Source organism: Gossypium arboreum, chromosome 8, assembly GCF_025698485.1.
Source record: "Gossypium arboreum isolate Shixiya-1 chromosome 8, ASM2569848v2, whole genome shotgun sequence".
In the NCBI taxonomy this organism is placed as follows: domain Eukaryota; kingdom Viridiplantae; phylum Streptophyta; class Magnoliopsida; order Malvales; family Malvaceae; genus Gossypium; species Gossypium arboreum.
Genome location: NC_069077.1, coordinates 139,921,885 through 139,933,907, shown reverse-complemented (window position 1 = coordinate 139,933,907; position 12,023 = coordinate 139,921,885). Strand labels below are relative to the sequence as shown.

At 30.9% G+C, this 12,023-nt stretch overlaps 1 protein-coding gene across 4 annotated transcripts in view; it reads right to left on the bottom strand.

Annotated features, from left to right (window-relative positions):
• Positions 1-12,023, bottom strand: part of LOC108469589 (valine--tRNA ligase, mitochondrial 1) — a 90,159-nt gene that overhangs the window by 18,894 nt on the left and 59,242 nt on the right. The window contains exon 1 of one of the 4 annotated variants that reach the window (XM_053031769.1): positions 7,502-7,505. The exons of the other annotated variants lie outside the window; for them this stretch is intronic. The gene's annotated coding sequence lies outside the window, so the exon portion shown is untranslated. Of the gene's footprint in view, positions 1-7,501; positions 7,506-12,023 lie in introns of those variants that run through there. 4 annotated transcript variants of the gene reach the window in all.

Genomic DNA, 12,023 nt, shown 5'->3' with positions numbered 1-12,023 from the left:
TGTCTTGTTATAAAATTTCTAAAACTTCATTGCAAACATTATTGAAGACCTATAAGCTTGACTTCTACCCCAAACTTAGTTTAGCCAAACCGATCCATAGTTATATTGTCTTTTTTATGTATATATTTAATCCACCATTGTCCTTTCAAATCTTATAACCCATTGGACCCTCCTAAGCAAAGTGATACTTAAATCCTCCAACTTATTACCAGTTAAAGCTTGGACCACATCTAGATTATTTGTATGAATCTCGACTCATTTATATCTTTTGCTAAGTAGAAGAAATAGTTCATCTAGAATATCTCAGAATTCAGCCTAAAAAATTACGCATATATCCTTCAGATTTGATTCATGTAATAATTAAAACTTAAAAATTTTCGAATCATTCAATCAGCTTGTTTTTAAACTTGATAAAAGAAAATAAATCAATTTTTTATATAATTTTATTTCATTGTAAATAGTCAAACTAAGCAAATGGTCGACAATACATTGTTGTTTAACAATAAAAATAGCAAAGACATTGATTTGAAGCAGGTATCCCAGCAATATCCAAGCAAAAACCATGTCCATCTTGAACCCCTGGATATTTAAATTCGCAATTTTGTTCACAACAATCATCACTGCAATGCTCACTGCATGGTCCTATTCCCACATTGCAGCTTTTAGTTCCCGGCCCCTTGCATTCATACACGCATTTGCATATTCCGTTTTCATCACATATTCCTTTCCCATTCTTTGAAGTTTCACATTTAAAATCGCAATTTTCATCACATTTCCCTAATTGTTCTTCACATACTGCACCATTTATTTTACCTATTTTTACAAAAAAAAAAGTATTTAAAGTTGTTAGAATCAAACTGGACCGATCAGTACATCAATTCAACGGAAAAGATTAAATCAATTGATTCATGAATTTATCTAAATCAATTACATCAGACAAAGAAATATGATCATAATACCTGAGGTGAATAGGAATTTAATCATTTTTTCTAAAACTTTCAATTATTTTATTTGGTTTTGTTTTGGTACAAAAGATGTTATATATGCAAAAGAAGGGTGGTCCAATTTCAGCAATAAATTTATTCTTTAATTGGTATTTTATATCATTTAAGGAAATGAAATTTTCTCACTATATATAAATATTTTAACTATTGAGAGCTGCAAATATAAAATTTTAGATACGACCCAATATTTATTATATATTGTCACTTATTAGTGTGAAAAAAAGAAAGTACATTTCAATAAATAAACTTGAAACAGGTTGATTGAGTCATAATTCGATTGGTATGGATTGTCAATATAAGAGTATGTAAGTTTGAAAGCGCTGAAGCGTATTATCCTCTTATTTATGGGTTGAGAAAGAACTATAAGTAATTCTAATCATTATATTACAAAAAATAAATATAATCGAAATCTATAATGAGATTACGGTAAACATCAGAAGGTATAAACAATAACATAAGATGAAAGCAAAAGAACACTTTTAAACTAACAGAAAGACACTAATGGCCAAGTTTATGACGTCCGCTATAAGATGCTTCATAAACGTGTCTAAACAGTTGAGATTCCTTGCTTATTTTTAGAGATGCAGAGTTACTAAGATAATTGAATTTCAATATTTTCCAAATTGTATACTTACATTTTCAAATTAATCCTTCTAATATTTTATGTAGACAATGGGGATTGTAATTGCTTGTTGTACCATACTTTTACTTATCCTTATATTTTACGAATTTAAAAATTAGGGTAAACTATAAAAATAATCACTTTTGTTTGCCTCAGATCATATTTTAGTCATTTATGTTTGAAATTTTACGTTTTAGTACGTTTTAGTCACTTACAGTATCGTTTTGTTATAAAGTGGTTACTCTACCGTTCAACTCCGTTACCTCCCTAACGGTGGTTCTACGTGGCAATCTAAATAGATTTTAAATGCTAACTGTAGAAGCCTAAATTACCCAAACCCCATTTACAACCAACAACCCAAAACCCAATTTCTAAACAAACAGCCCAAAATAAACCCATACAAAGACCCATTAAACCCTAACATAACCCACAACCCAAACCCATCAACTAATAGCCCAAATTCCACCAAACCCTAGCCCATCCCAATCAAATCAGCAACCAAACCCTAGGTGCGCCGCACCTAGGGTCTTCAGCCTTTTGACCTCTGCCACCACCCACCGCCACTCCTCTGTTAGCCACCTGCTCCATCATCCCTCTGCACCTGCAAGGAATTAAAAGGAATGGACAACAAACATAAAATAATAAAAAGGAAAGCATTTGTAAAAGGCTATAAAAGCCATCAAAAGACAGTGTAATGGGGGGGACGAATTTTTGGATGAATGAAAACAGTAGATTCGGCCATTTTAATACCAACCAATAGACTTCAGATCACCAAAAAGCAGAGAATAACACCAAAACGGAAGATAACCAAAAGCAAGAATAAAAATACAGAAACAACAGAAGGTGATTGGCATCTTTTTCTTTTTTTCTTTCTTCTTTCGAAATTTCTTTTTTTTCTTTTTTCTTTTTTTCTTTTATTTTTCTCTCTCTTTTTATGTACATACACATATATATTATTAAAAATAAAAACAAATAATGAAAAAATAAAAAAAGGTTACCTTTTGAACTTCCGGCCACCGCGCGACGGTGGCGCACAGTAGAGGTACGGCATCGGAGTCTCACCGAAAATCCCCAGGCTGAGAGAGGGCTGAGAGAGAGAGAGAGAGAGAGCTTTTTTGAAGAGAAAGAAAGAAAAAATGATTTTTTTACAAAATTTTTGCTTTTTATAATAATATAAAACGACGTCGTTTTGCATTAAAGACCCAAGGCATAAAACGACGTCATTTTGCCTTGGGTCGGACCGACCCGACCCATACCCGCTAGAGGATCCGTGTGTTTTTGATTAATGGGTTATTTATGCGCGCGGTCCTTCCACTTTTTCACTCTTTTACAATTAAGTCATTTTTTATTTTCAATTTGGCCCCATTTTGTTTTGCGCTTTTCAATTTAGTCCCCTATGAAACGCACGTTTTTGGGGTTTGGGGAAAATTTCTCATTTGATCCCCCTATACCTCACGCGCATTCAAATAAGCCCTTACTTTTTATTTTTATTTCGAATTTGCCTCAAAATTTTATTTTTCTATTCAATTTCGTTCTTTTTTTACTTTTCTCATTATTTTATCTTAATTTAAATATCAATTACACTATTGTCACTGTGATGATTATTATAGTTTTACTTATTAGCATTTCATTATCATTATTTCTACTTAATAGTTATACGATATATATATTATATATTATTATTAATAGTTTTTATTATTATTTGTCTTAATATTATATTATATGTATACTCTTTTAATATATTAGGTATATTCCAAATTCTATATTACGTAATGCGTATATATATATTTGTAACTATATTGTGTATATATTTTATATATATTATTATGCATATATTTTAGCATCATTAGTTATACATCTTTTATACCATTGTATGTATATTTCTAATACTATTATTATTATTATTATTATTATATATATATATATATGTACGTGAATGTATTTATGTAGCGTATGAATAGATTTTTTCTATCATCATTTCTAATATACGTATATATTGTATATATTTTATATATCATGTATATACTTTAATGTTATTAGTTACATATTTCTTATGCCATTTCATATATATGTTTTATATTATCCTTACTATTATTATTAATATTAGTATATGTTTTATTATATAGGTATATATATGTATATTTATACATGGTATTATTTTTAATTACCTTATTTTAATTGTACATACCCAATTTTGCCAACCCATTCCTAAATACTAACCCAAATCCCTAAAACCCAACAGCCCAATACCCCTAAACCCACTTACAACCTAAAACCCAATAACCCGTTAGCCCAACTAACCTAAACCCATTACAAAGTGAACCCAAACTAACCTAAACCCAAAACCTTGTAGGCCCACTGACCCAATAACCCCAAATCCCATCAGAAACCCTAAGTTCAACCGAACCTACCCCCCACTTGCGCCACCAACCCTCTGACGGCCCCATGCCCCTGACTGCCGGCCACCTGCTCCACCAGCACCACCCATTCCCTACAAGCAGCAATGAAGGGACAGAAAATGATATAAAATTGATTTGTAAATGGCTATATAAAGCCGAATGGAAAACTGTAAAAGGGTCCCCTTTTTAAAAAAAAAGAAACAGAAAAAGAAACATTGAATTCTGGATTCTGTCTATATCTATATGCAAGGATAGCATCAGACTAAGCAAGAAAATAGCAAATATCGAAGAATCAGAAGCTAAAAACTAAGGTTATTTCCTTTTTTTATATTTCTATTTCGTTTTAAAATCTATTTTATCACCCATACACATAAAATATAATAAACTAATAAAATAAACAAGTAAAATATATAAAAAAAAAGAGAACTTTTTACCTTTTTCTACCACCGGTACTAGTAGTCAGGCTTGATCCCATGAGCCTCCGGTGGCCGTCCCAGGTGGTCGGCCCTCCGGCCGTAGCCCTCTCTCCCTCCTCTCTCTTCCTCTCTTTCTTTTTTTTTTCTCTTCCCCTCGCAAATGATTTTTTTCTTGAAATTAGGCCTATTTATAGCCCTCCAAAACGACGTCGTTTTGGACTAACCCGTCTACTGATCCGACCCGCTCCAAGGATCCGTGTGTTTTTTCATCTGAGGGGCTAATTGCACTTTTAGCCCCTCCGCTTTTTCATGCTTTCACAATCAGATTTTTTTTGTTTTAATTCGGCCCTGTAATTTCATCCGTTTTTCAATTTAGTCTTTACTGTCACGCTGCTTTTTGATGGTAAGGCAATATTGCATTTTGACCCTCCCTTTTTCAAAAATTTGATTAAATTTTAAATATTTTTTTTAATCGGTTCCTTATTTTTTTTGGTTTATTTTTTTATCCAAAATAAAACCAAATTTTGAGTTATTTTTAATGGTCTAAAACCGGTAATTTTGTTAAGCAATTCACTGTTTCCGTAAAAATTTGGTTCCATTAACTTTTAGCGTGCCTAATTGTATTTAAAGTTCTTCTTTTTTTAAAAAAAATTTTTTCCAATACAAAAAATTTTTATTGGTTAGAAAAATTAGAATTAGTTTTTAAATTTTAAATAAATTAATTTTATGTAAAAATTTTTAAATTTTGCTTTTATTTTTAAAATTTTAAAATTTTAATTTTTTTAAATTAAATTTTTTTTTAAAATTTGTGTTTTATATTAATTTTTAGTTTTAAAATTTATTTAGTGTTTTAAACTTTTTAAGGTAATTAATTTTAATACTTTAGGGGTTAATTCAAAGATTTTTTTAAAAGGTCTTAATTTCATTAAAAGGTAATTTAACCCAATTAACTTAATTTTTTTTGAATTGGGTTAATAGATTTTTAAGGTTGATTTCTCGAACGGCAAAATAAAATTGATTAACCATTGGTGGAGTTAACGGGTTAAATAATAAAAATTAACCTTTTAATATTTAGCAATTAATGATATTTAAATTAAATAATTTTAAATACTATCAAAATTTTGTTTTACATTTCCATGTTTCTTTAAAAGGTTTAATATTTGTTAATGGTTTTAATATTTTTAAACAAGATTGTTTTTTTATCTATATTGGATCAAGGATTTTTAAAGGTTTTGCATTCGGTTTAAGGAATTTTAAAATAAAAAATCCGTTCTTTATGGAGAAAATTTGGAATTTTTGAATTTGGAAATTTTTTTTTTTTTTTTTTTTTTTTTTTTTTTTTTTTTTTTTTTTTTTTTTTTTTTTTTTTTTTTTTTTTTTTTTTTTTTTTTTTTTTTTTTTTTTTTTTTTTTTTTTTCGGAGGATTCTAAGTTTTATTTTGTTTCCTTAAAAAGGGGGAACCAAGTTTTTTTTTTTTAGGGTTTTAAAAAATGGAGGAAAGAAAAATTTTGGAACCTTGGGGATTTTGGGTTAATGGGGGGGAAGTTATTGGAAAAATTTTGGAAAAATTTCCCTTTTGGGTTGGGGATTAAAATTTTGGAAAAGGAAAAGGGTAAACCAAACTGGGAAAAAACCCCTTTAATTCCTTTTGGGAAAAACAAAAACAAGAAAGGGGGGAAAACCAAATTCTGAAACAAACCCCCCAAAAACCCTTAAAAAGGGGAAATAAAAACAACAAAAAAAAAACCAAATTTGGGAAAAGGGCCTTGGGAAAATAAAAAAAAATTAAAAAGGCCGGGGGGACAAAGGGGAAAAAAATTAAAAAAAGGGGGTTTTTGGAAAAAAAAAAAAGGAAAAATTTAGCGTTGGTTTGGGGAAAAAAATTAAAACAAAGGGAATGGGGTTGGGAAAAAGAAAAGGAAAAATTGAAATTTTTTAAAAAAAAAAAAGGGGAAAAAAAGGAAAAAAAAAGGAAAACCGGTTAAAATTCAAAAAAAATGCCTAAATCAAAAAAAAAAACGAAAGGGAAAATTTTAAATCCCAAAAGAATACAACCTGAAAAATAAAACAGGGTAGGGAATTTCAAAAGGGAAAAAAATTTGTTTATTTTAAAAAAATTTTAAAATTAAATTTTAAAAATAAAAAAAGGGTTGTTTAAAAATTTTTTTAAAAATAAATTTTTTAAGGGTAAAAAAAAATTTCAAAATTTTAATTTTATTTCTTTTAAAACCTTTTTAAAAAAAATCCCTTATAACAAACCCCTTTTGAAAAAAATTAATAAAATTTAAAAGGGGAACTCAAAAATAAAAAGGGAACCCAACGAAGGGGGCAATTAAAATTGGGGAATAAAGGGGAAAATCAAAAAAAAAAAAGGGGAAACCAAAGGAAAAAGGGGAAAACCAAAAGAATTCAAAAAGAAAATCCAAAAGAAAGGGGGAAATTTAAAAAGGGACATACCAAAAGAAAAAACCAAAAAAATGGGGCCTTTTAAAAACCCCCTCCCAAACAAAAAGGGGCGGGAACCCAAACCGGGCCCATCCCCATCCCCCCATTGGGGAAAAAAAAGGGGTAAGGGGGCCCAATTGGAACCGGGAAACCAAAGAAATTTTAAAAATGGGGAAAAATTTGTAAGGGGATTTGGCCAAAGTTTAAAGGGAGAGGGTTTGAGGAAAAACCAATAAATATTTTTCAAAAATTTAAAGGATTTAAAGAAGAAAAATTTCCCAAATTTCCAAAAAAATTTTGTTTTTCCCAAAAAAGGTTTTAAAGGAAAAAAATTTGCAAAATTTACGGGTTTTGGGGAAAATCCTTAAAAAGGGAAAAAAAATTTTTAAAATTCCAAAATGTTTGGGAAAAGGGGTTTTGGGGAAAAAGGGTTTTTCCAATATCAAAGAGGGAAATCGGCCCGTGGGACCTCAAAGATTTAAAAACCCAAATCTTTGACCTTAAAAGGGGAAGGCGGTTTTGGGGAAAAAGGGAAAACCAAAAAAAGGGGGGGTGGGGGGAAGCCCGGGAAAAAACCCAATTTAAACCAGTTTCCCAAATAAAAAAAGCTCAAAACCCCCCTTTAAAAAACCCAAACCCATTTTAACAAACACTCCCCTTGTAAAACCAACCCCCAAAATTACAAACCCTTTCATCCCAAACACCCAAAATAAAAAAGGGTCCCAAATAAAACCCTTTTTCCCAAAAATGCCCCAAACCAACAAATTTCCCAAAACCCTAACCAAAGGGGGAAACCCCTTTCCAAAAGGGGCCCAAAATTAAAACTTTTAAATTGGCCCAAAACCCCATGCTCAAATTCCCCAAAAAACCCCAAAAGGGGAAAAAGGAGGTTTAAAACCAAATTAGGGTTTTGGGAAAAGGGGGAAAGGCCCATTTAAAGGGGGGAAAAAGGGGAAAAGGAAAAAAAAGGAGGTTTGAACAAAATTGGGCAAAAGAATCTGAAAGGGTTGATTTTAAAGGGTTTTGGGAAAAAAAAGTGGTTTTAAAAGCCCAAAATAAAAAATTTATTGGAAAAATTTTCATATGGGGAAAAAATTTTTTGAAAGAAAATTTTTATTTAAACAATTCCCCTGGGGAAAAAACCCCAAACATTAAAACTTAACCAAAAAGCTTGGGAAAAAAGAAATTGGGAAATTTTTTTTAAAGGGATAAAGAAATGAACGAAAAAAAAAGGGGGAAACAGGAAAATAGGTTTTCCCCCGTGGGTAAAAACCGAATGAGGAAAAAAAATTTTAAATTTAAAAAAGAAGGGTTTGGCAATTGAGCAAGGGCCCCCGAACCTTTCCAAATTAGACTAAGTTTTTGAATTTAAACAAGTTATGGAAAACATTTGGAAAGGGGCAACGAATGGGAAATTTATCTCTTTTAATTGAAATCCGAATTAGAGGTGGTAAACGCCCACATTTCCAAAAATATAAGGTACCCAAATGGGCAAAACCTTCCTTTTTGGGGTTTGAATATGGAGTCCCTTTAAGGCCTTCACCATGGAAAGGGCATTACGGCGGTATCATGGGAAAGTCGAAACCCTTTGGAATGGGCCCCTTTCATGGGTGATTGTCTACTTAACCCCTTTATTTCCTTTTGGGAAGCCTTAGACCTTCCGGGGGCCCAATCCCCTAAAAGGGTTTATCATGGAGGTTTGTTTTGGGGGAAAAACTTATTCCTTTTGGAGCCTAACCAAATAAGAAGGCCGGTAATTTCCTTTATCCCAATTAAATTTTTTTTAAGAAAAAAAAACCCAAACGAAAAACCTGGGTGTCAAGTTAAGCAAGGAAGGGATCTAAAGGGTTTAGGGAGCACTAAAGGAAATTGGGTTTAAAGCGGGTAAAAAACGGTTTGGGGTCAGAACGTAAAGAAGAAGGTGGAAGAAGGTAAGGAGAATTCAAGAATTTAGGGGCTTGGGGCAAAGGGTACCCTTTTGCAAAAACTTTTTCGGGAATTTGGTCCGAAAGTAAAAATCGGGAATTGAAAGGGTTTTTAAGTGAAAAGTGACGAAAAGAATGGAAAAAATTCGGGATGTTTCCCCGGTTTTTTAAACAATTGGATGAGGGTTCGGGTTTATAAGTTTGAAATTAAAATTAAATTGTTCCAGATAAATTGTTCTTTTTAGTTTCTTGCTCTTTTCTTTAAATAATTGATAAATATTTTTACTTTTTGGTTTCCTAATTTATGATCTTTTTATTTCATGCCTTCTTTACATTTATATTACCATGAATCTTTTTTTTAATTTTTTTCCCTTCCTTTTCCATTTCAATTCTTTTGGTTTACTAATAACTTCTAACTTGAAACATTTTGGTTTGTTTTTAAAATTTGGGAAAAACTTTTTTTTTCCTTTGTTGTTGAATGGGGACAAGAATAAGCGATTCCCTTGAAAATCTTTGGAAGGAAAATTTTCTTGGAGGAAAAAGAATGAAGATTGGGCTTCTATTTAAGATGGGCAAGTTTACATTTACCTAATAAAAATGTTTTAGGGTAAAGCTGGGGCAATGAAGATTTGGGCCTCTTTAAACCGGAAGCAAGGGAAAAATTTAAAATGAACAAAATTTTTAAGTAAAAGGAAGCAAAAGGTTTGTGGTTTCCAACCTCCAAAACGAATTGGCAACAATCCGGACCAAAAAAAGGGAAAAAAAATGGTGGATTAAAGGGATAACGGGCCCAAAAAATTTTCCTTCCCAAATATTGATTGGTGGCAACACGAAAAAAATTGTTTTTTCATGGTGGATTTCCGGGAAATCGAAGAGGCCCAATTTTCCCTTCAAAAATTGATTTTCACAGGGGCCATTCGGGTTTCGGGGAAATGGACGGTAACGTTATTCCGAATATGAAAAAAAAACATTGAGACTTTGCTAAATCCAGGGGAAGAAAAGGGGGAACCTCGAAGTTGGGTTTTTAAATTTCCAAAGAAGGGCAGTTTCGGGGCTTTTTAAAGGAATTTTGTGGTAAAATTTGGGATAAAAAACCAAATTAACGAAAAGGAATTTGGGTTTTGGGAATTCTAAGCCTTTCGTAAAAAAATGCGAAATTTCCCCAAAACAACCGGGAAAAAGGAATGGGTTTGGGGATAAAAAAACATTTTGTTTCCCCCGGACCCCAAGGCTTTAAAATTTAAAGGGTTGGGGGAAACCTGGGGAAAATTTAAAGAAATTCGGAAAAAAAAAACCAAAAATTTTTTTCGGGTTTGTTTGGGGAATTTGCTTTTGGGGAAAAAATATTTAAATAGTAAAATTTGAAAAAACCCCATAAAATGTGGTCCTGGGTTGGAAAGCCGAAATAATTTTGAAGAATGGGATTTTAAGGGAAACGAAAAAAAGGGTAAATTTTTCCCGAAAATTTTTTTAAAAGACATTCCCAGAAGCAAGGTTTGAAAAAACGTTTTAAAGAATAAAAATTGGCCCAAGGGAATTTAACAAAAAGAACTTTTAAAACCCAAATCAAAATTTAAAAGGGGTTGGGGTTTCGAAAGACGGTTTGGGGGTTTGGAACCGAAATATTTTTTAAAATTTAAAATTTAAAATGAGGGACCCAAAATTGAAAGGCAATTTGGGGGAAATTAAGAATTAAAGAAATAACCTTATTCCAAAAAAAAATGGGGATGGGCCATTTGGTTAAGTTCAAAAAGTAAAAAATAAGTCAAAAAATTAACCTTTTGAGAGAGAAAAGGGGAGCCTGGCCAACTTAGTTTCAAGTCAAAGCATAAAAGCAAATAAAACCAAAAGAACAATCGGAAAATTTTTTTATGGGGAAATTAAAAGGGAAAGGTCAAATACTTTTGAATCGGGATAGTCGAAAAGGGAAAGAACAAGACCATGAAGGAAAGGGAACCTCCAATGGTTTCATATGGGGAAAGATTAAACTTTTATTGGTTGGGAAGGGGTTTATTTTGGGAAAAATGCCAAAAGAAATCATGGGAAAAATTCATGTCCCGCCCCGTATGACCTCGTCCTTTTTTTGTGGGGAGGATGTTTGGGAAAATTTTCCCAAAAGTCAAATGGCATATTCATTTTGGGTTTTCTTCTTCAAAATTGGCCTTTTTCTAATGTCTTTGATTTTAAAAATTTCTTTAGGTTTCAAAGAATCATTTTTGAAAACAAAATAAAATGAAAAAAGTGCGGCAATTCAAAATTAAATTTTAAAAAACAGGGTTGGGGGAAAGGGGAACAAAAAAACAAAAAGATTGGAAAAAATTTTTTGAAACCAAAAAACTCCTTTTTTTCCCCAAAGCAAATTTGGGGCTACAAACATTTTCCCCAAATTTAAGGAAATTAAAAGAGGAATTTGGTTTTGTATTAAAAATGGCCTCAGAAAACCCTTGGGTTTAGGGAAATTCCAAGTAACCCCAAAAAAATAAGAAAAGGAGAATGGAAAATTCCCAAAAAAATTTTAAAAAACCCCAAAAAAAATTGGAAAGAAAAGGGGAAAGCTAAAAGGATGGGGAAAGGGTTCCCGGGAAGGGTTTTTGGAAAATTTCCCAAAAAAAAAAGGGAAAAAAAAAGGGAAAAAGGGTGGTAAAAAGAAAAATTTAAAAAAAAATTAAGAAAAAAAGGTTTAAAAAAAATAATAAAAAAGGGCTTTAAAAACAAAAAAAAAAAAGGGGTTTTTAAAGGGAACAAAAATTTGGAAATAAAATTTAGATCCCAACTTTTAAAAGATTTTAAAAGAAATTCTTTCAAAAAATTTAATTATTAAATCTTTTTTCAATTTTATAAAAAAATTTTTTTCCCTTTTAGGGAAATATATTTTTTTTGAATTTTAAAGAATTTTTTTAAAATTTAAATAAAGTAAAATTTTTTCCAAAAAATTTAAAGAAAGGAAAAATTTTGGGAAATAAAGAAAAGTTTTTAAAAAAGAATGAAACAAAAAAGTTCATCAAAAGAAAAAAAACTGAAAACCTCAAAAGAACGAAAAAGGGATAAAATAAAAAAATTGTACTGGTTAAAATTAAACAAAAAATTAAAATTAAGCCATAAAATCAAAGAAAAGACTTTGAACAAAAAAAATTTGAATTTATAAAATTTTAATTTTGTTTTAAATTTTCAATTTTTTAAAAACCCAATTGAGGATTAAAACATTTTTCCAA